Source organism: Hordeum vulgare, chromosome 7H (genome assembly GCF_904849725.1).
Source record: "Hordeum vulgare subsp. vulgare chromosome 7H, MorexV3_pseudomolecules_assembly, whole genome shotgun sequence".
Classification (NCBI taxonomy): Eukaryota; Viridiplantae; Streptophyta; class Magnoliopsida; order Poales; family Poaceae; genus Hordeum; species Hordeum vulgare.
In genome coordinates, this window is record NC_058524.1 from 43,826,960 (window position 1) to 43,852,964 (window position 26,005).

A 26,005-nucleotide genomic window follows, 5' to 3' on the forward strand; every position below is an offset into this window, starting at 1 on the left:
CCCAAAAAAAACCACATGTTTTCCTTTCCCTTGCCCCTTCTTCATTCCTTTGTTAATATAGGCATCGTTTCTTCTAAGATTTTTGTATATGCTCATGCCCCACACTGAAAACTTTGACAAGCACTAATGTCTGCCTGCCATGTAACCTTTAGGATCCCGGAAAGAATGACCCCAGAGCCCCACAACACGTGCGGCACCGCGGGCATAAAGCCCGCCCGCGGTTGTTTCGGTGCATCCACACCACACCGAGGTGAGGGACGACATGAGAAGCGATGCGGATGCGGATGCCACTCACCGATCACCACCGGCCCGGTCGACTCCCGTATAGCAATAAGAAAGCTCTTGGCGACGAAGAGGGGAGGAGGCCGCGCTACTACTTGCTTCGTAGAGGCTTGAGAGGTAACTGACGATCTTGCTTTTTATGAAAATTATTTTCCCCTCTTGTCTCTTGGAGCTTGAAGAAGGTAGCTAACGAGCACTGTTTTCTTATCCAGCTTTTGAGTTCCTCCATTTTGCATCTTTATGTTCCCAACATTGGAACTTCTGTGTCACCCCAGAGTAACGTCATGGAATTTGGCCTCTCAAATGTCGATTCAGGACTAGTGTTCTTACTATTCCATTCTACTTTATCGAGAGAAGAACTTGGGTCTTATTAAGTTAAGATAGGCCCTAAAAAACCCTAAGATATACTGCTGACTGTATACTAAAAGTTCTAGTGTACAGTAATTGGTCTAGGATAGGATAGCGAGTTATGTATAGCAAAGGTTCTAGTGCACAACAATTGCCTAGGAAAGTAGCTTTTTTCTATTCTCTTAGCGGTACTTGTTAATTACTTCCTCCGTCTAAAATTATTTCTCGCTCAAACGGATGTATCTAGACATGTGAAAATTCCGGACGGAGGGAGTATAATGTTACCATCTCACTTCGTAGTGGTCAACCACGTGGTCACTAAAAAGAAAGAGACCACAAATTCTCTTGCTTTTCACTGATTTGTGTGCTCCTTCATAAAGAAATAGCACATGTTATTTTTCCTAACTATTTTCTTGTTCATGATTGCTGCAGGGCTGCAACAAGAGCCAATCCGGCCGGGAGTGCAACAAAGATGGGTTCCATCATAAGTAAATTATTCTCTCACCTTTGTGTTGTTACATGTTGTTTTAGATACTACAACACGGTCTTCAAGATTTATCTTTAACAACTAATTTCCACGACAACTAATTTCCACTATACAGTATATATAACACAAGAAAATAATTATATTGTAAATATATTTTTCGAGATAAAGCTAAACATTCGATTTACTTAATGTAAGACAAATCTATTTTTCTGAAACATGTCCAGAACCACATGTATTTGTGATATGGAGAGAGTACATAGCCAAAAGCTAAATCATCTTCCTTGGGTGATTACTAAGACCTTGGAATGTCATCTCACTCTAGTACGTTGCAACTGTACTTCAGGTTTTTGGGTGATGAATTTGTGTGGCAGCCCAATATGCTCCAACAAATCTATGGCATCATGTGTTTTAAAGGAAATATTCGACTCCTCTACCTGCATGAATCATCTAGTGGCGACCGGTGTCGTAGCGCTTCTCGTGTTTGTGCTCGTGCTCCAGCTGATTGTCAAAATTCCAAAGAGCAGAGCGTCGGCGCGGCAACTAGTCTCCCTCAGCTCGCCGCTACACTTGTCTGCTGTGGTGTTCAGTGGCTGCGTGGGTTTGGCTTATCTTGGGCTGGGAACGTGGATGCTGGGGAGTAGCTTCATTCAGGATCCTTCTGTATACCTTCCACACTGGTGGCTTGTAACATTATCTCAAGGATTGAATCTGATCCTTGCCAGCTTTGCTTTCAGCATCAGGCCTTGGTTTCTAGGAGCGGCATTTGTTCGATTTTGGCCGGTCCTACTGACCATCTACACATCATTCATCTGTTGTTCTTCGGTTGCCGTTATTGTTTCAGAGAAGATGATCACCACTAAGGCCTGCTTAGATGTTCTGTCCTTACCAGTTGCAGTTCTCCTTCTCCTTTATGGCATTCAGCGCAGCCATGATGAAGAGGGTTATGGAGGAACCGGAAATGGTTTACACAAACCCCTGAATACCGAGATAGACAGTGATGTAGCTCATTCTGAGACTCAGATCACTCCCTTTGCTAAAGCTGGTTTTTTCAGCAAGCTGACATTTTGGTGGTTGCATCCTCTGATGAAGATGGGCTATGAGAAGCCCCTTGAGGACAAAGACATGCCACTTTTAGGCTCCACAGATCAAGCGCGCAACCTGTACATGATGTTCATGGAGAAGCTGAACGGCAAGAAGCAGTCGTCGTCACATGCCACACCATCATTCTTCTGGACTATTGTTTCTTGTCACAAGCGTACCATCTTGGTCTCTGGTTTCTTTGCTTTGCTCAAGGTTCTGTCCTTATCCACAGGCCCAATACTTCTCAAGGAATTCATCAATGTATCACTTGCGAAAGGGGCATTTAAATACGAAGGATATGTACTTGCTGTGGTGATATTTGTGTGCAAATGCTGTGAATCCTTCTCACAGAGACAGTGGTATTTCCGTACTCGGAGATTAGGACTGCAGGTGAGGTCACTCCTGTCAGCAGCAATTTACAAGAAACAACAAAGGCTATCAAATGCAGCAAAAAATGAAGCACTCTACTGGAGAGATCATGAACTATGTGACCGTCGATGCCTATCGGATTGGGGAATTCCCATACTGGTTCCACCAAACATGGACAACAATTGCTCAGCTTTGCATTGCCCTGGCAATTCTGTACAATGCAGTTGGTGCTGCAATGGTTTCGTCATTGGTTGTCATCATTCTCACCGTACTCTGCAACGCTCCAATGGCCAAACTGCAACACAGATTTCAGAGTAAACTTATGGAAGCACAGGATGTGAGATTGAAAGCCATGTCTGAGTCACTAGTTCACATGAAAGTGTTGAAATTTTATGCATGGGAAGCTCACTTCAAGAAGGTCATCGAGGGGTTGAGGGAGGTTGAGTACAAGTGGTTGTCAGCATTCCAGTTTAGTAGGGCGTACAACAGTTTCCTGTTCTGGGCATCACCTGTCCTGGTTTCAGCAGTGACCTTTCTAACATGCTATCTTCTGAAAATTACTCTTGATGCTAGCAATGTCTTCACCTTCCTGGCAACTCTACGTCTTGTGCAAGACCCAGTTAGGTTGATACCTGATGTAATTGCAGTTTTTATACAAGCTAATGTTGCTTTCACTCGGATATCAAGGTTCCTTGATGCACCTGAGCTAAAAAGGCAAGTTAGAAAGGAATACTATGTTGGCATTGATTACCCTATAGCAATGAATTCATGCATCTTCTCTTGGGATGAGAGTACATCAAAACCAACTCTAAAAAATATAAATCTGATGGTCAAAACTGGAGAAAAGATTGCGATTTGTGGAGAGGTGGGATCAGGAAAGTCGACGCTTTTGGCTGCTGTGCTCGGAGAAGTCCCCAAAACTGAAGGCACGGTAATGTTTCTTTACTAACATCATCTTTTAATGAAAGTTTGCTAAGTTGCTTTGAAAATCATGCTTGACAATATTTGCCAACATGAAGTACGTCAATCAATTCATATTGTCATAACATCTTAATATCATATGATTGATCTTTGCATAAACATTTCAGATCCAAATATGCGGGAAAATAGCATATATTTCTCAGAATGCATGGATCCAAACAGGAACCGTGCAAGACAATATTCTCTTTGGATCGTCGATGGATAGGGAAAGATATCACAACACACTGGCGAGGTGCTCGCTGGTCAAGGACCTTGAAATGTTGCCGTATGGAGATCGTTCTCAAATTGGGGAAAGAGGTGTAAATCGTAGTGGTGGTCAGAAGCAGCGCGTCCAACTTGCTCGTGGACTATACCAAAATGCAGATATCTATCTTCTTGATGATCCTTTCAGTGCTGTTGATGCCCATACAAGCACAAGTCTCTTCAATGTAAGGATCATCTCAACAAATATAGAATGATTACTATTTGTTTGTGAACTTTCTTACGAAGCTCTTGGTAACAGGAATATGTCATGAGTGCTCTGTCAGACAAGACTGTTCTCTTGGTGACTCACCAAGTGGATTTTCTACCCGCATTTGACACCATTTTGGTATATCTCTCTACCTGGAAAAAGTCACCATATATATGATGATATTTGTGCATCTATAATTTATATTTTTCTGTAATGAACTTTATTTATTTGTCAAAAATTAAGTAAGCGATGATTTTTTGGCAGTTAATGTCAGATGGAGAGGTTATTCGATCTGCACCTTATCAAGATTTATTGGCGGATTGTGAAGAATTTCAAAACCTTGTCAGTGCCCATAAAGATACTATTGGTGTTTCGGATTTTAATAACAATATATCCCCTCAAAGAGCCAAGGAAGTATCAATAAAGGAGACAGATGGTATTCATGGAAGTAGATATACAGAGTTTATGAAGCTATCACTGGCAGATCAACTGATCAAGAAAGAGGAAAGAGAAAAAGGGGATTCAGGTGTTAAACCTTATTTGATTTATCTGCGCCAGAATAAAGGCTTCATGTATTTCTCTTTTTGTGTTATTTTTCACATAATCTTCGTAGCTGGGCAAATATCACAGAATTCATGGATGGCTGCTAATGTCCAAAATCCTGATGTTAGTACGCTGAAGTTAATTTCTGTGTACTCCCTCCGTTCCTAAATATAAGTCATTCTAGGGATTCTACTAGAGGACTACATACAAATGTATATAGACATACTTTAAAGTGTAGATTCATTTATTTTGCTTCGTATGTAGTCATCTAGTGAAATCTCTTAAAAGACTTATATTTAGGAACGGAGGGAGTACATTATTATTGGAGTTAACACAATGTTCTTCATGCTATCAAGATCTTTGGCAGTCATCGTTCTTGGGATCCAGACATCAAGATCCTTATTTTCCCGGTTGCTCAATTCATTGTTCGGTGCACCAATGTCCTTTTTTGATTCCACTCCTGTAGGAAGGGTGCTTAGCCGGGTAAGGATTCTTAATGGATTAACGTGCTCTCTTTTTCTTCTAATGCAGGTCTCTTCAGATTTGAGTATCATTGACCTCGATCTTCCATTTGCCTTTGTATTTAGCCTTGGTGATACCTTTTTTTTTTTCGAAATGAAGGCGACGCCCCGGCCTCTGCATCGATTGATGCATATAGCCATTTTATTAAAAGCAAAATAGTCTGAAAAGAAACAAAGGATTCCCAACATAGAAAAAGCAAAAGACGAAAATTACAGGGCGCTCGGACCGCCAAATAGCTAAGAATAACCCTCTAATAAACTGGACTAAAGTCCAATCCTATTAGCATGCCTCCATCCATATCGGTTGAAGATAACCTGAGCTACCATCTCCCATCGGACACATCCAGTAACCAAAGGCTCCCTGGTTTCCATAGGAGTGAGTAAGGACCATGTGCGGATCGAGGCGGTAGCTCTCAAGATGACCTGCAAAAAGTTAATGTAATTCAGTCTGTTAAAAGCTAGATCATTTCTGCAGTTCCATATCACCCACAGCATGGCACAAGTTCCAACCCGAATGAGTTTGGCGAAAAGAACATTAACCCCATTTAGCCACGTCCCAAATAACATGTGAATGCTAGTAGGTGGTTCAATGTTGAAAGAAATTTGTAGTGAGCGCCATAATAGTTTGGCCATAGGGCATTCCAAGAAGAGGTGTTTAATCGTCTCATGCGTTTGACAAAAGCTACATCTTTTATTCCCTTTCCAATTCCTTTTAGTCAAGTTATCCTTAGTTAAAATAACTCCCTTGTGAACAAACCACATGAAGATTTTTATCTTAAGGGGAACCTTGACCTTCCAAATATGCATGGACTTTGGGATAGGCAACGTATTTATAATATGCTCGTACATCGATTTCACAGAGAATGTACCATTCGTGGTCAACTTCCAACGAATAGTATCTGGTAGATCGGAGAGGTTAATATCCATCAGTCGTCTTACTAGATGTAACCAACTAACCCATCTATTTCCGAACAATGCTCTGCGAAATTGAATGTTAAGAGGAATATGCCGTAACACGGTTGCGACTGAGGTCTGTTTTCGTTGTGCAATGTTATATAATTGCGGATACTGTAGAGCCAAAGGTTGTGGTCCTAGCCAAGTATCCTCCCAGAATCTAGTATTTTCACCATTACCAATAATGAATCTAGTTCTGTTAAAGAAAGCGGTCTTTGTCCTCATTAGACCCTTCCAAAAAGGGGAATCACCCGGTCGCGCAGTGACCTGGGCTAGGGTTTTATGCTGCAGATACTTGTTCTTTAGAATTTGTACCCACATCCCTTGCGATTCGACAGATAATCTGAATAACCACTTGCTATGCTCTTGACCTCTAGATTTTCAATGCCCAAGCCTCCCTAATCCTTGGGTCTGCAAATAATGTCCCATCTAGTAAGCCTATATTTAGTCTTGACCTCGTCGCTCTGCCAAAAAAATCGAGATCGATAGAAATCCAATCTTTTCCTTACCCCAACAGGCACTTGGAAAAAGGATAAGAGAAACATCGGCATACTTGTCAGCACTGAGTTGACAAGAACTAACCGTCCTCCGTAGGATAATAGCTTGCCCTTCCAGCAGCTAAGTTTTTTCTCAAAACGATCCTCGATACATCTCCACTCCTTGATGGTCAACTTTCGATAATGAATAGGGATCCCTAAATACGAGAACGGTAAAGTACCGCCCTGACACCCAAAAAGTTGGTAATACGTGAGCTGTTCAGTTTGTGCCTCCCCAAAACAGAAAAGCTCACTTTTGTGAAAATTAATTTTCAACCCTGATAACTGCTCAAACAAGCAAAGAATAAGTTTCAAGTTTCTAGCCTTTTTGAGATCATGTTCCATGAAAAGGATCGTGTCATCTGCATATTGTAGGATCGAGACACCCCCATCAACTAGATGTGGTACTAGTCCCCCTACCAAGTCCTTGTCATTAGCCCTCCTGATCATCAGCGCTAACATATCCGCAACTATGTTAAATAAAATAGGTGACATAGGGTCTCCTTGCCTAAGTCCCTTAAGTGTCTGAAAGAAATGACCAACATCATCATTTACTTTAACACCGACACTTCCTTTTTTTATAAAACAATCCACATGTTTACGCCAAATGTCCCCAAACCCTTTCATTCGTAGAGTTTGTTGCAGGAAAGACCATTTAACTTTGTCGTATGCCTTTTCGAAATCAACCTTAAACAGAACTCCATTGAGTTTCTTGGAATGTAGTTCATGAAGAATCTCATGAAGGACGACCGCCCCTTCAAGAATATTCCTACCAGGCATAAAAGCTGTTTGCGAAGATTGCACGACCGAATGTGCCATCTTAGTTAGCCTATCCGTTCCCACCTTTGTGAAAATTTTGAAGTTGACATTTAGCAGACAAATAGGACGAAATTGTTCAATTCTGGATGCCCCTTCTTTTTTCGGTAATAACGTAATCGTTCCGAAATTAAGATGAAAAAGTTGAAGGTGACCAGAATATAGATCATGGAACATAGACATCACATCCTCCTTGATAATATGCCAACAATGTTTATAAAACTCAGCTGGAAACCCATCTGGGCCAGGAGCTTTACCATTTTTCATTGCACCTTAAATGCATATAGCAATCTAGGGGTATTGGTTGTTGCTACATGGGAAGTTCTACTTGTATCCGCCCCCATGATAGTTTTGGCAATAAGGTTGCAGGTAATTGGTATGACTTTGTTACTTTATGGCTACTACTCCTTTATCATCATTTGAGTAATTTATATCATTATTTGATTAAATTCACTAGTTGTATTTTAACTCTTAGTGCTTATGGACACATGAACGAGCCTGCAGTTTTGCATTCAGTTCTCCTTAACAAACCTACAATGTTTGGTCATGCAGAAGTACTATCTAGCCTCGGCCAAGGAACTGATGCGGATCAATGGTACTACCAAGTCTGCTCTTGCGAATCACTTGGGTGAATCAATTTCAGGGGCTATAACAATAAGGGCCTTTGAGGAAGAAAATCGTTTCTTTGCTAAAAATCTGCATCTTGTTGACAAGAATGCGAGTCCATATTTCTGTTGTTTTGCCGCAATTGAATGGTTGATTCAACACCTGGAAATAATGAGCGCCTCTGTTCTTTATTTTTCTGCATTTGTCATGGCTCTTCTTCCTCAAGGAACTTTTAACCCTGGTAAGCAACTGTATGAGCACCATGTTGCTTCAATTTGACAACATTGAGTAGCCAAGCCGTTACAAGGCCATCAGTGCTTACAACTAATTTTCGATAAATGTTAGATGCATTAGCATGTACTCCCTCCGTCCGGAAATACTTGTCCTAGAAATGGATGTATCTAGACTTATTTTAGTTATAGATACATCCATTTTATTCATTTCTAGGACAAGTATTTCCGGACAGAGGGAGTAGATGTTGCTACCTTTCATATCTTTTGTCATGAGAGCATACTTGGACATGACATGGGTCTCATACACTCCCTCCACGCCTAAATAGATAACGTTTTGGACATTACATGCGTCTCAAACAAATTTATTTCACAGTTACTTTCATTATGTGCATGTTTGCAGAAAACTAGAAGAGAGTTATATTATGAAAATTATATATGAAGAATATGATAATATTTTGACCTTACCTGTGCATACAGGTTCTATATAATAGTAGTACTCAAATTGAGAAAAGCCTTTTTTGCTATTAAAGTTAGAAACGTTTAAACAAACACTTTTTAGAATGTCTTCTGTTTACAAATTGAGGTAGTAATGTTTATGCAAGGAGATTATATTTGCCACGTTCTACCAGGCAGAATATATATGATGAATACAAACACCACGCATTTCTCAAGCTACCACTTGCTGTGATGATTTTATGGATACATGAAAATGTATTTTAAATCTTAGTGCTTATGTGCATTGCTGGAGTCAACTAAATAAAGTATTTGATGCTATACAGCTTATGATAGCACCATTACAGATAGTAAAATTAATTCATTGCTTTCATAAATGCACAGGTTTTGTAGGAATGGTATTGTCCTATGGTCTTTCGCTAAATGTGTCATTTGTTTGCTCTATTCAAAACCAATGCAACCTTGCAAATCAAATAATATCAGTGGAACGGGTGAACCAATACATGGACATACAAAGTGAAGCAACAAAAGTTATTGAAGAAAATCGACCAATGCAAGATTGGCCCCAAGATGGCTATGTGGAACTTAGAGATTTGAAGGTAATCAAACATAAATATTTACATGTACATCTAACAGTTCTAACAAACTTATGTGATTATTTTTCATTCGACAGATCAGGTATAGGAAAGATGCTCCCCTTGTACTACGTGGAATCACTTGCAAATTTCAAGGTGGAGATAAGATTGGTATATTGGTCGCACATGAAGTGGCAAGACAACGTTAATTGGGGCATTGTTTCGTCTTGTTGAACCCGATGACGGGAAAATAATTATAGACTCTATGGACATCAGTACAATAGAGTTACATGATCTGCGTTCGCGTTTGGGTATCATTCCACAAGATCCAACACTTTTTCATGGTACAGTAAGATACAATCTAGATCCTCTTAGGCAATTCTCCGACCTACAAATATGGGAGGTAAGATTTACCCTGTTGTTCATGTTTTCTTCTCATTTTACCCATCGATCGGATAATATTAGGACGAAAAGGTGTTAGATGACAATAATCTGCTATAATGGTTAATCATGTGACAACCATCTTTAGCACTGTAGCAATTAAACTCAGTTACGGATATACCCCAGTCCCAAAATATACCGCACATTCAAGTTTTTAAAGTCAAACCTTGTAAACTTTGACCAAGTTTATACAAAAAGTTATCAACATGTAAAATACTTAATCAATACCATTAGATTCATCACGAAATATATATGAGGTGGTACACCCCCTCCCCCAGACATACAAAGGAGAACGTATACCCACCTCGTATTGTATACTATAGACTGATGTATGTATGTAGTACGAGGTGGGGTATACGTATGGTTGTCTATAGTGTACAATAATGTACAATACGAGGTGGGTATACGTTTCCTCTTCTATGTTTTTTTTTGTGTGTGTGTGTGGGGGGGGTACCGAATCAAAAGTGAATATATTTTCATCTAGTATATATTAGGTACTATGGCTATAGATAATTTTCTGATGAACTTGGTCAAAGTTTGTGAAGCTTGACTTTCACAAAAACCAATGCACACTATATTATGGGACAGAGTGAGTACCTAACAATTTCAAAAAGTTCAACACATTATCGAAATAGGGCACATAAACCAAGTTAGGCAATTAGGGGAATCTCACATGACAAGTTGCCTTTCTCATATACTCCCTCCGTAAAAATTATTAGTGTTTAGATCACTAAACTAATAATCTAAACGCTCTTATATCTCTTTACAGAGGGAGTACAAAATTAGATTGCCTAGGAATTACTAGACAACTGTCATCAAAGAAATATGCATCAAAAGTTGTATTGAGAACTCAAACATGAGTGAGGGCCTGTTAGGAGTGTACAAACACACCATCCACCAACTGAGCTATATGCTTAGGGCCTCTTTTCTCATTGTATGGCACATGTACATTTCAAAAGGAATCACTAAAGTGGTTACCAGATTTGATTATGATGCAGGTTCTTGGCAAATGTCAACTTCTTGAAGCTGTCCAAGAGAAGGGACATGGATTGGATTCACTTGGTACGAAACCTCATTTCATTTTAATTGGTTTACGACGTTACTTTTTTACAACTAATAGGTTGGAAAAACAGAAAACTCCACTCTAATCATTCCAAAAATTCAAATAGGTGCGAAAATGCATCTGCTACTAAATATGTTAAATTATTAGTAGTCCTCCTAGTATATTCTCCTCGAAGGGAGGAGTATCATGGGCGTGCAGGCCAGCACTTTGAATACACCAACAAGCTCTTAGCAAAAACAAAATCATGTTCAATGTGTATGTGTTGAATTTTATGTCTGCAGAAATTGCATCCAAACCTGCCCATGGACATAACTATATTCTTTTGCCAACATGATTTGGAACTATCTTATTCATGGTACTAATCAAGGTCCTATCATAATAGTTGTGGAAGACGGGTCGAACTAGAGCATGGGCCAAAGGCAACTCTTCTGCCTGGGACGCGCACTTTTGAGAAGATGTTGCATCTTAGTTCTTGATGAAGCGACGGCCTCTATAGACAATGCAACGGATGTTGTCCTTCAGAAAACGATCCGAACAGAGTTCAAATATTGCACCATTATTGAAAGTGCGTTATATCGACTAGAGGGGGTGAATAGGAGATTTTTAGAATTTCATCACTGAGGAAATTCCTTTTGAGGAAATTCCTCACTGATGACTAACTTACAGCGGAAACAGTAAAGGATCAGACGTGCAAACGTTCACACCAGCAGTATTTCAGAGTGAAGAAGGTGAAAACAGATCGCACAGTAAGCAGGCACGCAGAATACAGATGATGATTAACTATTGTGAAGAATTTGGGGTTGAGGAAATTCAGAGAAAGTCTTCAGCAAATTCTTCAAACAGTCACAGTGAAAGTCATCAACACATAATACAAAGAAAGTAAAGAGTTGAGGAATTAGAACCCGATTCTCAAAGACGACAGTCGTTGATGACCCAGTTCCAACTGTTGTGACAGTTGTACATCTGGTTTGGAGCGGCTTGGTATTGAAACCAAAGGACACCCAGTCCCGGGACACACAGTCCCTACCGTATTCTCCTTGAGCTAAGGACACACAGTCCTCGCCCAACACTCGTGGTAAGTCTTCAGGGCAGACTTCCAAACCCTCACAAACTCGGTCACCCGGCGATCCACAGTTGACTGCTGGATTGCTCTAGACCATGACGCCTAACCGTCTGGAGGATGCACAGTCCCCAAAGGTAAAAGGCTTCAGTCCCACACAGGAACAACTTCTTCAGTGATGCTCAATCACTAGGTTTAGTTTGTGGTTTAGGTGGGTGGTGTATTTCCTCACTGATGAATTACTCTCGAAGGCTCTGAGGAATTTGGGTTGCTCTTATGACAAGTGTCAGTTTCTAACGGAGCAGCCAACCAGCTAGTGGTTGTGGGGGTGGCTATTTATAGCCTGGGAGCATCCCGACATGATTTGACACTAATGCCCTTAAATAATATGACCGTTGGAGTGGATAAGACCAGTGACTTGGTGTGGTTATCGAAACGGTCGGGACCCTCAACTGTGAGAGTCCTCATGTCACTCATATTCCTCACTTTAGGCTTTTGGTAGGATTTGGCTTGGGTTGAGCATCATGAGGAAATCCATTCCATAGTGTTACTTTGACCCTCTTTAACAGTATGGTGTTCCTATTCATCAAATGTAAAGAAAGTAAAACAGAAAACATAAATCTTCACGCTTCAATTTCTTCAGAATGATTTTCTTCAGGAACCACCGGTCTTCTTAATATCAATGTCTTCACGAGGAATATCAATTTCATCGCAGATTCCTCGTGATTCATTTCTTCAGCTTCAGACCAATTTCTTCAACTGAAGATATACATTTTTAGGGGTCGATATTCTTCAAATATCTCAAACTCCTCAATGACTTTTAGATCCTGTGTACACTTTTAAACACATTAGATACTTAACCTATAAGTCTTCAAACCACCAAAATCACTAAGGGGCACTAGATGCACTTACAATCTCCCCCTTTTTGGTGGTTGATGACAATTAGGTTAAGTCTTCAACAGGGATCAAAAATATGAAGTGTAAATACTCATTTGAGGAATTTGAAGACAAGATTCACAGAGACTCCCCCTGAAGATGTGCATACCTTGAGGATTCTACTTTTATAGCAGATGCACATTGATGATTTATATCATGGAGATCTCCCCCTGAATCTTGTAAATCATGCATACATATAACATATCATATGAAGAAAATGAAGATGCATGATGGCAAATGGTATCTGACGAATTCCAGCATGCGTGCATTGAAACTTGAGGAATAAGCATGCGAAGAAAAACGTTCAAAAGCGTCAAAGTACCATCGGGCTTAAGTTACAACTCATTAATAAAAACTTCAGAAGAGCCAAGAGTTTGTAACTTAAATATAGTTCATAAGCCCCAAAATAACCCGCTTGAAGACTAACTCTCAAGTTTCTCCCCCTTTGTCATCAAGTGACAAAAAGGGACAAACTGAGGACTAACGCCCGTGAAGACTTCATTTCTTGGCGGTTGATGAAGATCCTTGACGCTTCTTGGGTGTAGTCTTCTTCCTTGGGCCGGTTGCTGTGTCAAGTTGTTCCTCATCAGATTCAGCGGTGCGGAATGAAGAAAAGGAGCTGTCTTCAAGGTCCGGCACTAGAATGGGCCTGAACTTCTTCTTGGGAGGCCACGACCAGTCAAAGTCCTGCTCAAAGTTCATTTCTTCAAGCTCAGTCTGGGTCTTCAGATGTGCAAGTGTAGCCCAGGTGCGATCGAAAACCTCATGCAGATAGTGATGATTAATCTTCACAGAGTTCTGGGTTTCAGTGAGGGTTTTCAAAATGGCACCAAACTGGCGTTTGACCCATTTGTGGTTGTGATCCACCTTCTGATGAAGACTGAGGAGAAGCTCTCTGGTGGTCAGCACGCGAGGAGGAACTGGGCTTGGTGGACGAGTCTCAGTATCGTCCCATGAGGAATATGCATCTGGCTCTCTGAACTGGCCATCAAGGGGCCTGCTGCCTTCTTCAATCATAGATTTTCCTTTTCCTTCAATGGGCTCAAAAGTCTTCTTGTTGACCCTGATAGGAGGCATATACCCAACATGGTTTTGACAATCAGCATGAAAGTTGATGCCTGTCCTTGTCCTGATGAATCTCATGATCCATGGGGCATAAATCTTGTGATCAAAGGGGCACATGGCATTGTCGGCCAAAGTCCTCAAGAAGAAATCATGGATATTCATAGGGATACCGTGAATGATGTTGAAGAGGATATTCTTCATGAGGCCGACAACATCTTCTTCATTGTCATGGCCTTTGATTAGCGCGAGCACACTGCAGAGAATGCGGTAGATAGACCGTGGTGTGTACTTGAGCTCATGGACGAGGAATGTGGTTCTTGAGGGTTTTCCTGCAGCCAAAGGCTTCATGAGGACTTCCATCATTCCATTTGGCAGCTCACGCTCACCATAAAGCTTCACTGCCCCGTCTGAAGGAATTGGTACGGGCAGTTCTCTGAGGAGTTCAGAAGCGGGAGCCTTGTAGTGAGTGTTTTGGGTCATCCAGTCGAACACCCAAGTGTTGATGTCTTCAGGGTTGCCACAGATGTGCAGAGTTGCATAGAATTGAAGAATAAGCTCATTATTCCAGTCTGATATGTCTGAGCACATAGGGAGCAAACCTGCATCATGGAGTACACCGAGGACTGGTTCCAGGCAGGGTATTGATTCAAGCTCCACATGAGGAATGTGCCTGTGCTGGAATATCGTGTTGCATCCACAGAGCACAGAAGCATAGTAGTTCATCTGAGTCCTTGTCCAAAACTTTAGATGCCTCATTTGAGACTTGTCATAAGGATTCTCTCTGATGAAATACATGCGTTCCTCAAAGAAATTTTCTTTCTGAAACTTTGGCCGCTTCGAGAATGGCTGGCGCTGAACTGGCTTGATATTGTGCTGAGGAATGGGAGGGGAAACAACCATGGCAGTGTCTGGGTTGAGCACAATGAAGTCACTGTCAGGGGCGGGAACATTTTCTTCAGCATTTTCCTGAGGTTGAGGAATTTCATCAGCTGGTATTTCTTGCTCTGGCTGAGCTTCAGGCTGAGGGATTTCTGCTTCTTGCTCAGCTTGAGGAGTTGGGTCAGCCTGTTCAGAGTGTGCATTTTCTTCAGCTTGTTTTTCTTCAGCTGGCTTTGTGGCAGAGGCATTTTCATCAGCTGCTGCAGCTGAAGCTTGAGGAATCTCTGTCTGAGGAACATGAGGTTTAGGACTGTCATCAATCTGGATCTCCTCATCAGTATGTTCCCCAGAGGCGACATCCTTCATTTCCTCATCTGCCCTTATAGTTTGGTCACCAATGACGACCATTTCATATGAAGGTGCAACATTTAGAGGCACCGGGTCCAGAGGGGCAGATTCTTCAGTTTCTTTGAGGCGCTTTGCCTCTATCTTTTCTTCTACTGAGGAAGCTTTTCTCTTCTTTGCTTCCTTCTCAGCAGCTCTTGTCTTCTTCGCATCTGATGCAGACGGGATTATCTTCTTCACCTTTGAAGCTTTTGGTGAAGGTGTTCTTTCTACAGATTCTTCAACTGGTAGTGAGGAACCAGCTGGAACCGAGTCATCAGCCTGCTTTGATGAAGCAGCTGGATCAGGAGCAGTTGCATCAGGGGTTGCAATTTCATCAGTAGCGGTCTCGGTGATGATTTCTTCAATGACCGGCTCATCAGCCCGACGCTCTTGGTGTTGTTCCTCAGCTTGAGGAATATCCTCTTCATCAGGAGATGCATCTTCTGGCTGCTCAACCAAGGGCTGAGGAGTTGGTGCTGGAGGTGGGTTTCTTTTGTTGTATTCATCAACAGCACTAGTGGCTAGCTTGATGAAACTGTGCTTGATGCTTTTGCAATCTGACAGTTTGTCACACTTGTCAGTCAAGACTTGCAGCTCTGCCTGGGTTGACACCAGTGCATCAGGCGTCAGCTTGAGGAGATTTTGCCTGAGGAATTTCTCCTTTTTGGCCTTTGCAACCCTTGCCTACCTGGCCTTCTGTTCCTTCCACTTGGCTTCATTTATGAAGGTGGCCACCATGTGGCTGATGCCAGGAGGAAGTTTCAAATCATCAATGGGGGTGTTTGGGTCCTCATACCATATATTGATGAAGTCGAGGAGGACCTTGGGGTCCATGGCCAGAGGGATAGCACTTCCTGATGCTTGTGCTACCCTTTCTTGCTTGTTTCTGATGATGGATTGCAGGGTTTCATTGTCATAGTCATCACTTCCCTCTGATCCAGACGGGACTGCGATGATTTTGCTGGGGCTGGGCAGAGGTGCAGGTTGAGTAGTTGTCAAAGTCTTCACAAGTGGTGTTGAATACTGTCTCCGAGCTTGTTGCGGCTGGGAGTGAGGAGCTGGAGCTGGCGGTCGTAGGCTTCACGACATGCTTCTGTACTGGCTTTGGAGGTGGAGCTGAGGATTTCGGTGCAGAGGAGATGGGTGCTGAGGGTTTTGGCGCTGATGGTTTTGGTGTTGATGGTTTTGGAACAGAGGGTTTTGGAGCTGAGGGTTTTGTGACAGAAGCCTGTGCAGACTTCTCTTGAGGCTTTGGAGTCTTTGGCTTTGTTGGCGCAGACTGCATTTGAGGAATCTCTGAGCCTGAAGTTTCTGCTGCTGAGGAATAAGCAGCACCGGAGGCAGCAGCTGAGGATTCATTAAATTTCTTCACTGCAGCTTCTGCTTGCCTCTTGAGCTTGGCCAGATGCTTTTCTTTCTCATCTGGGTAGTCATCAATTGTCATAAGACTAGAGGGATGTGCTTCTTGATGATCCTCAAGTGGGGCCCTTCTGCGAGGAGGCTTCAAAGCAAATTTCTTCGCATATTTTGGAGTCACAAACCTGTACTCCTTCCACTCCTTTTCCCATTTGCATTCAATTTTCTGTAGCCTAATCTTTCTCTTGGCCATTGTCTCAGGTTCGTCATCTCGCGTACAATAGTCCAAGTATATGTCCGCAGGAATATTAGCAGCTGTGTTCTGCTCCAGTTTCTTTCCTCCCTTCTGTTTCCTCTCTTCCTCCATTTTCTTCAGTCGAGGAATTTGCTGATGATTTTGAACTCTTGAGGATTCTGATGAGCCTTGAAGAGTTTCTTCCAGAAACGCTGCAAATGAGTTAATGTGATGAGAACCGAGAGATTCATCAGCTGACATGTGTGTACCTGTGAACACAGTATAGTTGCGAGGAATTTGGAGAGGTCATATGCGTTCTCAGATTTGAAGAAAATGAAAAAGTTTGACAGTTTGAGGAATATAACCAGTGGTTGAGGAATTTGTCTAAGCATACTGTTCTTGGGTTCCAGAGTTGTACAGATCCGAAAATTCGCACAATTGAGGAATCTCGTGAAAATCTTAGATGCTTAGCTAGTTCATCAGTGATTGCGGTGATAGGTAGTGTTTGAGGAATCATGTGCGCATCGTATCTTGAGGAAAAACAGATTTCACATAGAAGAGGTAAAATTTCAGATCTAATCTGCTGTAAAAATGGGGTATATTTACCCTAGAAGGTGCGAGCGAAGAGCACAGAAAGTGGTGTTGGAGAGGCTCTTCGGTCGAGTGTCCAATGCACCCTAACTTGGCGGCAGAGGACGTCTACGGCGGCGGTGGACGTAGATGATCCGACTCCGGCGCGATCCTGGCAACGAAAAGGTCGAGGCAGTGAAGCTCTTCCTCACCGACGACAAGACTACCAGCGGTGGCGCTAGGGTTCGGTGGAGTGTGCTGTGGCAGGAGAGCGATGAGGCGAAGAAGATGATACCGAGGGGGATAAGGACATATTTATAGCCCGAAAGTTACTGTTTGGCGCAAAAGTTTTGGACCAAATAGCCCGTGCCTCTACGTCTCCGCAGGACACGTGTAGCTCCCGTACAATGCGGTGGAGATAGTGGAGATCGTGGTTATCCGATCGTGGGAAGTGGGGTTCAGTTACTGTTCCTTTAAAGAAACAATTTTTTGAAGATTTGAGGATTTTGTTACAAAATCATCAGCTGACAAGGATGCAGTGAGGATTTTGAACAAAGTTTCAAGTAGAACGCATATGAAGAATTGAATAGACTGGATAAGTATAGCATAGAGGAAAAGTAGGGTCCGATCACATTCACTTAGCAGAAACATCAACTTGAAGAAATAGCAATAAGCGAATGTTGTTGAGGACTAGAAATCATAGTATACCTAGGCAAATGAAAGTCATCAAGTGTTTTTGAAGATTTGTAATAGATCATCACAATGAAGAACAACTGTTTTGAAGAAAAATGCATTGTGAGGAAATTGATCATTTGAAGAAAATCAACTTGAGGAATTTCACATTGGGCGGTGGCGTTACCCACCATATAAGAATGTTGATTACAGACGACGCATACAATTGTCGTAGGGCCCTGAGAATCAATTTCTTCGTTAATTTCTTCACATTCAGAGTGACTTTCTTCATTAGTTGAAGAAAATCGTTTCATCATGTGTTGCAAATCTAAGTCATCAATTTTGCATAAGTGTTAGGATGTGTGCATGTTTTTACAAAACATTTGAAGACTAAGATATTTAGCTCACACCGCAACTTGCAAAACCTTTTCTCATCCAAGGGCTTAGTGAAGATATCAGCCAGTTGATCATCAGTCTTCACATGGTCGATGAGGATATTGCCCTTGAGGACATGGTCCCGAAGAAAATGATGACGAATCTGGATGTGCTTGGTCTTCGAGTGCTGTACTGGGTTATATGCAATCTTGATAGCACTCTCATTGTCACAGTAGAGAGACACATTCTTCATGTTGATGTCGTAGTCCTTGAGGGTTTGCTTCATCCATAGTAATTGAGCACAACAAGAACCAGCAGCAATGTACTCAGCTTCGGCAGTGGAGAGTGATATGCAGTTCTGCTTCTTTTAGGACCAGCAAACTAGTGATCTTCCGAAGAAATGGCATGTTCCAGAAGTTGACTTGCGATCCACACGGTCACCAGCATAGTTTGAATCAAAATACCCTACCAGATGAAGATTGGAGCCCTTGGGATACCATAATCCTAGTGTTGGTGTGTGAGCTAAGTATCGAAGAATATGTTTCACAGCCTTATGGTGTGATTCCTTCGGTTTTGCTTGAAAACGTGCACACATGCAAACACTAAGCATTATATCTGGCCTAGATGCACATAGATACAATAAGGAGCCAATCATAGAACGGTATACCTACTGATCGAAATCTTTACCATTTTCATCAGTGCCGAGGTGACCGTTGGTAGGCATTGGAGTCTTGGCACCTTTGCATTCGTGCATGTCGAATTTCCTCGGAACATCCTTGAGGTATTTCTCCTGTGATATGAAGATTCCATTGCTTTGTTGACGAATTTGAAGACCTAAGAAGAATTTCAGTTCCCCCATCATGGACATCTGATATTCTTCACTCATCATGTAGGCAAATTCATCACTGTATCTTTTGTCAGTACAGCCAAATATGATATCATCAACATATATTTGACATACAAACAACTCATTATCATAGGATTTTGTGAAAAGAGTAGGATCGAGTGAACCAGGTTTGAAGCCTTTCTTCATGAGGAATTCCTTCAATGTATCATACCATGCCCGAGGGGCTTGCTTGAGGCCATACAGAGCCTTTTTGAGTCTGAAGACTTTGTCTGGATTCTTTGGATCCTCAAAACCTGGGGGCTGAGCAACATATACTTCTTCCTCAAGCTTACCATTGAGGAATGCACTTTTCACATCCATTTGATATAAGGTGATGTTATGATGATTAGCATAAGCAAGTAGAATTCGAATAGCTTCAAGTCTAGCAAGAGGTGCAAAAGTTTCATCGAAATCTATTCCTTCAACCTGGGTGTAGCCTTGGGCTACAAGTCGTGCCTTGTTCCTCACCACTTGACCGTCCTCATCTTGCTTGTTTCGGAAAATCCACTTGGTGCTGATGATGTTATGCTTGCGAGGATCTGGTCGTTTGACGAGCTCCCATAGGTCATTCAGCTTGAATTGAAGAAGTTCGTCTTGCATGGCTTGGATCCACTCCGGTTCCAGAAAAGCCTCAGCTACTTTTGAGGGTTCTGTGATGGATACAAAGGAAAAATGCCCACAAAAGTTAACTAAGTGTGAAGCTTTTGAGCGAGTGAGAGGACCTGACGCGTTGATGTCGTTGAGGATTTTGTCAAGTTCTACTTCGTTGGCAATCCTCGGATGAGCTGGTTGAGGATTTTGTCTGGGCTGAGGAAGTGGTGCTGTTGCAATTTCCTCAGGAGCATCTTCTTGGTTTTTATCAGCGATGGGGATTATTTCTTCACCAATTTCCTCAATGGGGACAAGTCTTCAGTAGGCTTAAGCTTTATTGCTTCCTCGGGAGACAGCTTATCTGGATCAGAAGGCAATTGCTCTCTTTGCGAGCCATTAGTTTCATCGAACCGAACATCTACAGTCTCAACAACTTTGTTGTGATAGTTGTTAAAGACTCTGTAGGTGTGTGAGTCCTTTCCATAACCGAGCATAAAACCTTCATGTGCCTTAGGTGCAAATTTTGAGCTATGGTGAGGATCTCTAATCCAGCATTTTGCACCAAAGACTTTGAAATAACTTACATTGGGTTTCTTGTCAGTGAGGAGTTCATATGAGGTTTTCTTGAGGAATTTGTGAAGATATACCCTGTTGATGATATGGCATGCAGTATTGATTGCTTCAGGCCAGAAGCGACGAGGAGTCTGATATTCTTCAAGCATTGTTCTTTCCATTTCAACCAGAGTCCTGTTCTTCCTTTCGACGACACCATTCTGCTGAGGAGTATAAAGAGCAGACAATTCGTGAGTAATACCAAGTTCATCAAGATAATCATCAAGACCAGTGTTTTTGAATTCGGTACCATTATCACTCCTGATGTGTTTGATCTTGATGCCAAAGTTCGTCGAGGCCCTTGAAGAAAATCGTTTGAAGATTTCCTGCACTTCAGTTTTATACACTATGATATGCACCCAAGTGTATCTGGAATAATCATCAACTATGACGAAGCCATATAAAGATGCTGCATTGGTTAGTGTGGCATAGTGAGTAGGTCCAAATAAATCCATATGAAGCAATTCGAATGGACGTGTAGTAGTCATGATGGTTTTAGAGGGATGCTTGGATCTGGTCATTTTCCCAGATTCACAAGCACCGCAGAGATGGTCCTTGAGGAATTTGACTGATTCGATGCCGATGACATGCTTCTTCTTTGCAAGTGTGTGAAAATTCCTCATGCCTGCATGACCTAGTCTTCGGTGCCACAGCCATCCTTCTGAGGTTTTTGCTAGTAAGCAAGTGGCTGGTTGAGGACCTGTAGAGAAATCAACAATGTACAAATCCCCTCTTCTTACACCTTCGAAGACTTTGGATCTGTCAGATTCCATGATGACTACACATCTATATCTACCAAAGATAACAATCATATCAAGATCACAAAGCATCGAGACTGACATGAGGTTAAAACCAAGGGATTCAACAAGCATCACTTTGTCCATATGCCTATCCTTGGAAATAGCTACTTTGCCAAGTCCCAATACCTTGCTTTTACCTTTGTCAGCATATGTGATTTGCTTCAGAGGTGATGGAGTTAGTGGCATATTCATCAGTAGGCTTTTATCACCAGTCATGTGATGTGTGCAGCCACTATCGAGAACCCACTCAGTATTTTTGGGTTTGTCATCCTGCAGATGAATTAGTACAGCTTACCATCTCATATGCTTCAGATTTGAAGAATATGATACTAATTTCACCAGTTCAGTAATTTCATCATAACAGAAATGTAAGGACGTGTGAAATATTTCTATTTCATCAATCATTAGCTTGCGTCCTATCAAGCATTTCCTCAGGTCTCCAGCAAATTCTTCAGATGATGATTTTCATCTGGAGACCTGACCTGTAGAAGTGATTAGTTTGATTTCTTCACCACCCACATCTGAAGGGGTGGCAAAGCATTCATCATCCTGCGAGCACCATATGAGAACGGTGGCATTGAAGCTAATGCACTTCTCTTAACAGTAGGGGGGTTAAAGTACTCATATGAGTATGCAGAGAACCGGTTTGAGAATTTATGAACATAATGATTTGAGGAGTAGCGCTCATAATCATATTCCTTGTAGTTTCCCTGCATGTTAGACGTATAAGCACGGGTACGAGCATAGTTTTGACCAGTTAAGGATTTTGATCCTCTTGAAGACTTTGGTCCTCCTGAGGAATTTGATCTCGGGTTCAGATTCTTCAGAGGTGGTGTCATGAGGACATTCATCTGAAGATTTTCAAGACAACTTTTGGGAACCCAGATTTTCCTCACAGGAGGGCCATTCCTGCAGTTAGTTCCAACATATCGAGCAAATACTTCACCAGATTGATTTTTGAACAGTTTATAGTTGGAGTCAAATGACTCATCCGAGGAATAGGATAATTCACATGAGAAGCCAGTTAGATTAGATGGATCAAAAGGAGGCCCAGTAGCAGCAACCCATGAGGTTTTGGGATACTGCTCAGGTTTCCAATAAGTTCCATCAGCATTTAATTTCCTCTCAAAGGCAATTCCTTCTTTCCTCGGGTTCCTGTTCAAGATCTGCTTTTTGAGCACATCACAAAGGGTCTGGTGTCCTTTGAGGCTTTTGTACATGCCTGTCACGTACAATTCCTTCAACCCTGCATTTTCATCAGTAACATTTGTGTTTTCCTCAAGTGAGGAAATAGACACAACAGGTGCAGTTGAAGAATTTGTAGCATTTGATGATTCTGGTGAGGAATTAGCAGTTTCTCGTTCAATGCATTTAAGACATGGAGGAATAAATTCAACTTGACTAGCGCTGATCTGTTGAGCTAGTAATGAATCATTTTCCATGCGAAGATCATCATGAGACATCCTCAGTTTCTCAAGATCAAGCTTCCTTTGAAGAAATTCGTAGGAAAACTTCTCATGATCAGTGAGGAGTGTATCATAACTATCCTGAAGAATATCAAATCTAGACTGAAGATTTTTCATGTCATCAGCGAGGATTTGATTAAGATTCATTTCATCATTCAACAGATCATCACTTTTATCTAGCAGTTTTTGAAGCTTTTCCATAGCAGTTTGTTGTTTAGTGGCAGTGATGGCAAGTTTACTGTAACTGGGTTTCTTATACTCATTATGTTCACAGTCACTTGAATCAGAGGAGGAGGCATCATTTGATACCTTTGAACCTTTTGCCATGAAGCAATAGGTTGGAGCGATGTCATCAGCATAGTCATCAGTATGGATGGTGCAATCATTTTCTTCAAGATTGAAGATTGACTTGCTGACAAAAGTGGTTGCTAGTGCAAGACTAGCCTGTCCGGATTCTGAGTCTTCTCCAGAACCTTCTTCTTCATCACATTCCTCTGATTCTGCCTCAGAATCCATTTCCTTGCCAATAAGTGCCCGAGCCTTTCTGAAGCTAGTCTTCTTGTGTGAAGAGGACTTTGAAGATGAGGATTTTTAAGATTTCTTCTTCTTCTTCGAGTCATCAGAACTATCATCCTTGTATTTCTTCTTCTTTGATTCCTTTCCCCAGCGGGGACAATCAGCAATGTAATGACCTGATTTCTTACACTTGTGACAAGTCCGTTTCTTGTAGTCCTCAGATGCAGATTCTGATTTCCTCATGTCTCTTCTTGATGATTTACCGAACTGACCTCGGCATGTAAATCTCTGGAATTTCCTCACAAGCATTGCGAGCTCCTGTCCAAATTCTTCAGGGTCACAACTGTTGTCATCTATTTCTTCTTCAGATGAGGAAATTGCTCTAGCCTTCAGTGCACGTGGTCTGGAATAGCTTTGTCCATATAGATCTCTCTTTTCTTCTTGCTGGAATTCATGAGTATTTAGCCTTTCAAGAATATCAGCTGGATCTAGCATCTTGTAGTCTGGTCTTTCTTGAATCATCAGAACTAGAGTGTCAAATGAAGGATCTAAGGATCTCAGCAGTTTCTTCACAACTTCGTGATCAGTGATGGCTCGAGCTCCCAGTGCTTGCAGTCCATTTGATATATCAGTGAGGCGATCAAAGGTGTCTTGGCAGCATTCATTGTCATGTCTCTTGAAGCGATTGAAGAGATTGCGAAGAATATCAACACGAGAGTCACGCTGGGTTGATACTCCTTCATTTACCTTGCACAGTCTCTCCCAGATCAGTGTTGCAGAGCCCAAAGCACTTACTCTTCCAAACTGGCCCGGGCTCAGATAGCCACAGATGATGTTCTTCGCTTGAGAATCGAGTTGCTTGAATTTCTTCACATCAGCTGCAGTGACACTGGCAGAAACGATGGGGACGCCATTTTCCACAATATACGAGAGATCATTGTCAATAGCTTGTAGATGCAGTTGCATTTTGTTCTTCCAGAAAGGAAAGTTCTTCCCTTCGTAGGTGGGACATGGTGCAGTCACCTTGAACATGCCTGCAGCGACATAACTAAAACTCCAGGTGGTTAAACCAAAATCACACAGAACAAGGGAGTACCTCGCTCTGATACCAATTGAAAGTGCGTTATATCGACTAGAGGGGGGTGAATAGGAGATTTTTATAATTTCATCACTGAGGAAATTCCTCACTGATGACTAACTTACAGCGGAAACAGTAAAGGATCAGACGTGCAAACGTTCACACCAACAGTATTTCAGAGTGAAGAAGGTGAAAACAGATCGCATAGTAAGCAGGCACGCAGAATACAGATGATGATTAACTATTGTGAAGAATTTGGGGTTGAGGAAATTCAGAGAAAGTCTTTAGCAAATTCTTCAAACAGTCACAGTGAAAGTCATCAACACATAATACAGAGAAAGTAAAGAGTTAAGGAATTAGAACCCGATTCTCAGAGACGGCAGTCGTTGATGACCCAGTTCCAACTGTTGTGACAGTTGTACATCTGGTTTGGAGCGGCTTGGTATTGAAACCAAAGGACACCCAGTCCCGGGACACACAGTCCCTACCGTATTCTCCTTGAGCTAAGGACACACAGTCCTCGCCCCACACTCGTGGTAAGTCTTTAGGGCAGACTTCCAAACCCTCACAAACTCGGTCACCCGACGATCCACAGTTGACTGCTGGATTGCTCTAGACCATGACGCCTAACCGTCTGGAGGATGCACAGTCCCCGAAGATAAAAGGCTTCAGTCCCACACAGGAACAACTTCTTCAGTGATGCTCAATCACTAGGTTTGGTTTGTGGTTTAGGTGGGTGGTGTATTTCCTCACTGATGAATTACTCTCGAAGGCTCTGAGGAATTTGGGTTGCTCTTATGACAAGTGTCAGTTTCTAACGGAGTAGCCAACCAGCTAGTGGTTGTGGGGGTGGCTATTTATAGCCTGGGAGCATCCCGACATGATTTGACACTAATGCCCTTAAATAATATTACCGTTGGAGTTGATAAGACCAGTGACTTGGCGTGGTTATCGAAACGGTCGGGACCCTCAACTGTGAGAGTCCTCATGTCACTCATATTCCTCACTTGAGGCTTTTGGTAGGATTTGGCTTGGGTTGAGCATCATGAGGAAATCCATTCCATAGTGTTACTTTGACCCCCTTTAACAGTACGGTGTTCCTATTCATCAAATGTAAAGAAAGTAAAACAGAAAACATAAATCTTCACGCTTCAATTTCTTCAGAATGATTTTCTTCAGGAACCACCGGTCTTCTTAATATCAGTGTCTTCACGAGGAATATCAATTTCATCGCAGATTCCTCGTGATTCATTTCTTCAGCTTCAGACCAATTTCTTCAACTGAAGATATACATTTTTAGGGGTCGATATTCTTCAAATATCTCAAACTCCTCAATGACTTATAGATCCTGTGTACACTTTTAAACACATTAGATACTTAACCTATAAGTCTTCAAACCACCAAAATCACTAAGGGGCACTAGATGCACTTACAGTTATAACTGTTGCACACCGGATATCAACAGTTTTGGACTGTGATATGATACTTGCATTGAGGGATGGTATGTTTCTCTTACTGGCAACTTATTAGAAGTGTAATTATTTCTTATAGTTGAACCCATCGTATTATTGACAGCATCAAATATAAGGAATTTATGAATTATAGTCGATACCAGATATGGAGTATATTGTACATCTTTCCAATAGTAATGAGGTATGTATGAACACTTCAGGGAGAGTAGCAGAGTATGACAAACCTGCAAAGCTCATGGAGACTGAAGGATCTCTCTTTCGTGAGCTGGTCAAGGAGTATTGGTCACACACATCAAAAACAAATATTTAG

General features: G+C 41.8%; 1 pseudogene; it reads left to right on the plus strand.

Moving 5' to 3' along the window:
- Positions 1 to 258: 258 nt before the first annotated feature.
- Positions 259 to 26,005, plus strand: LOC123407024 (annotated as a pseudogene).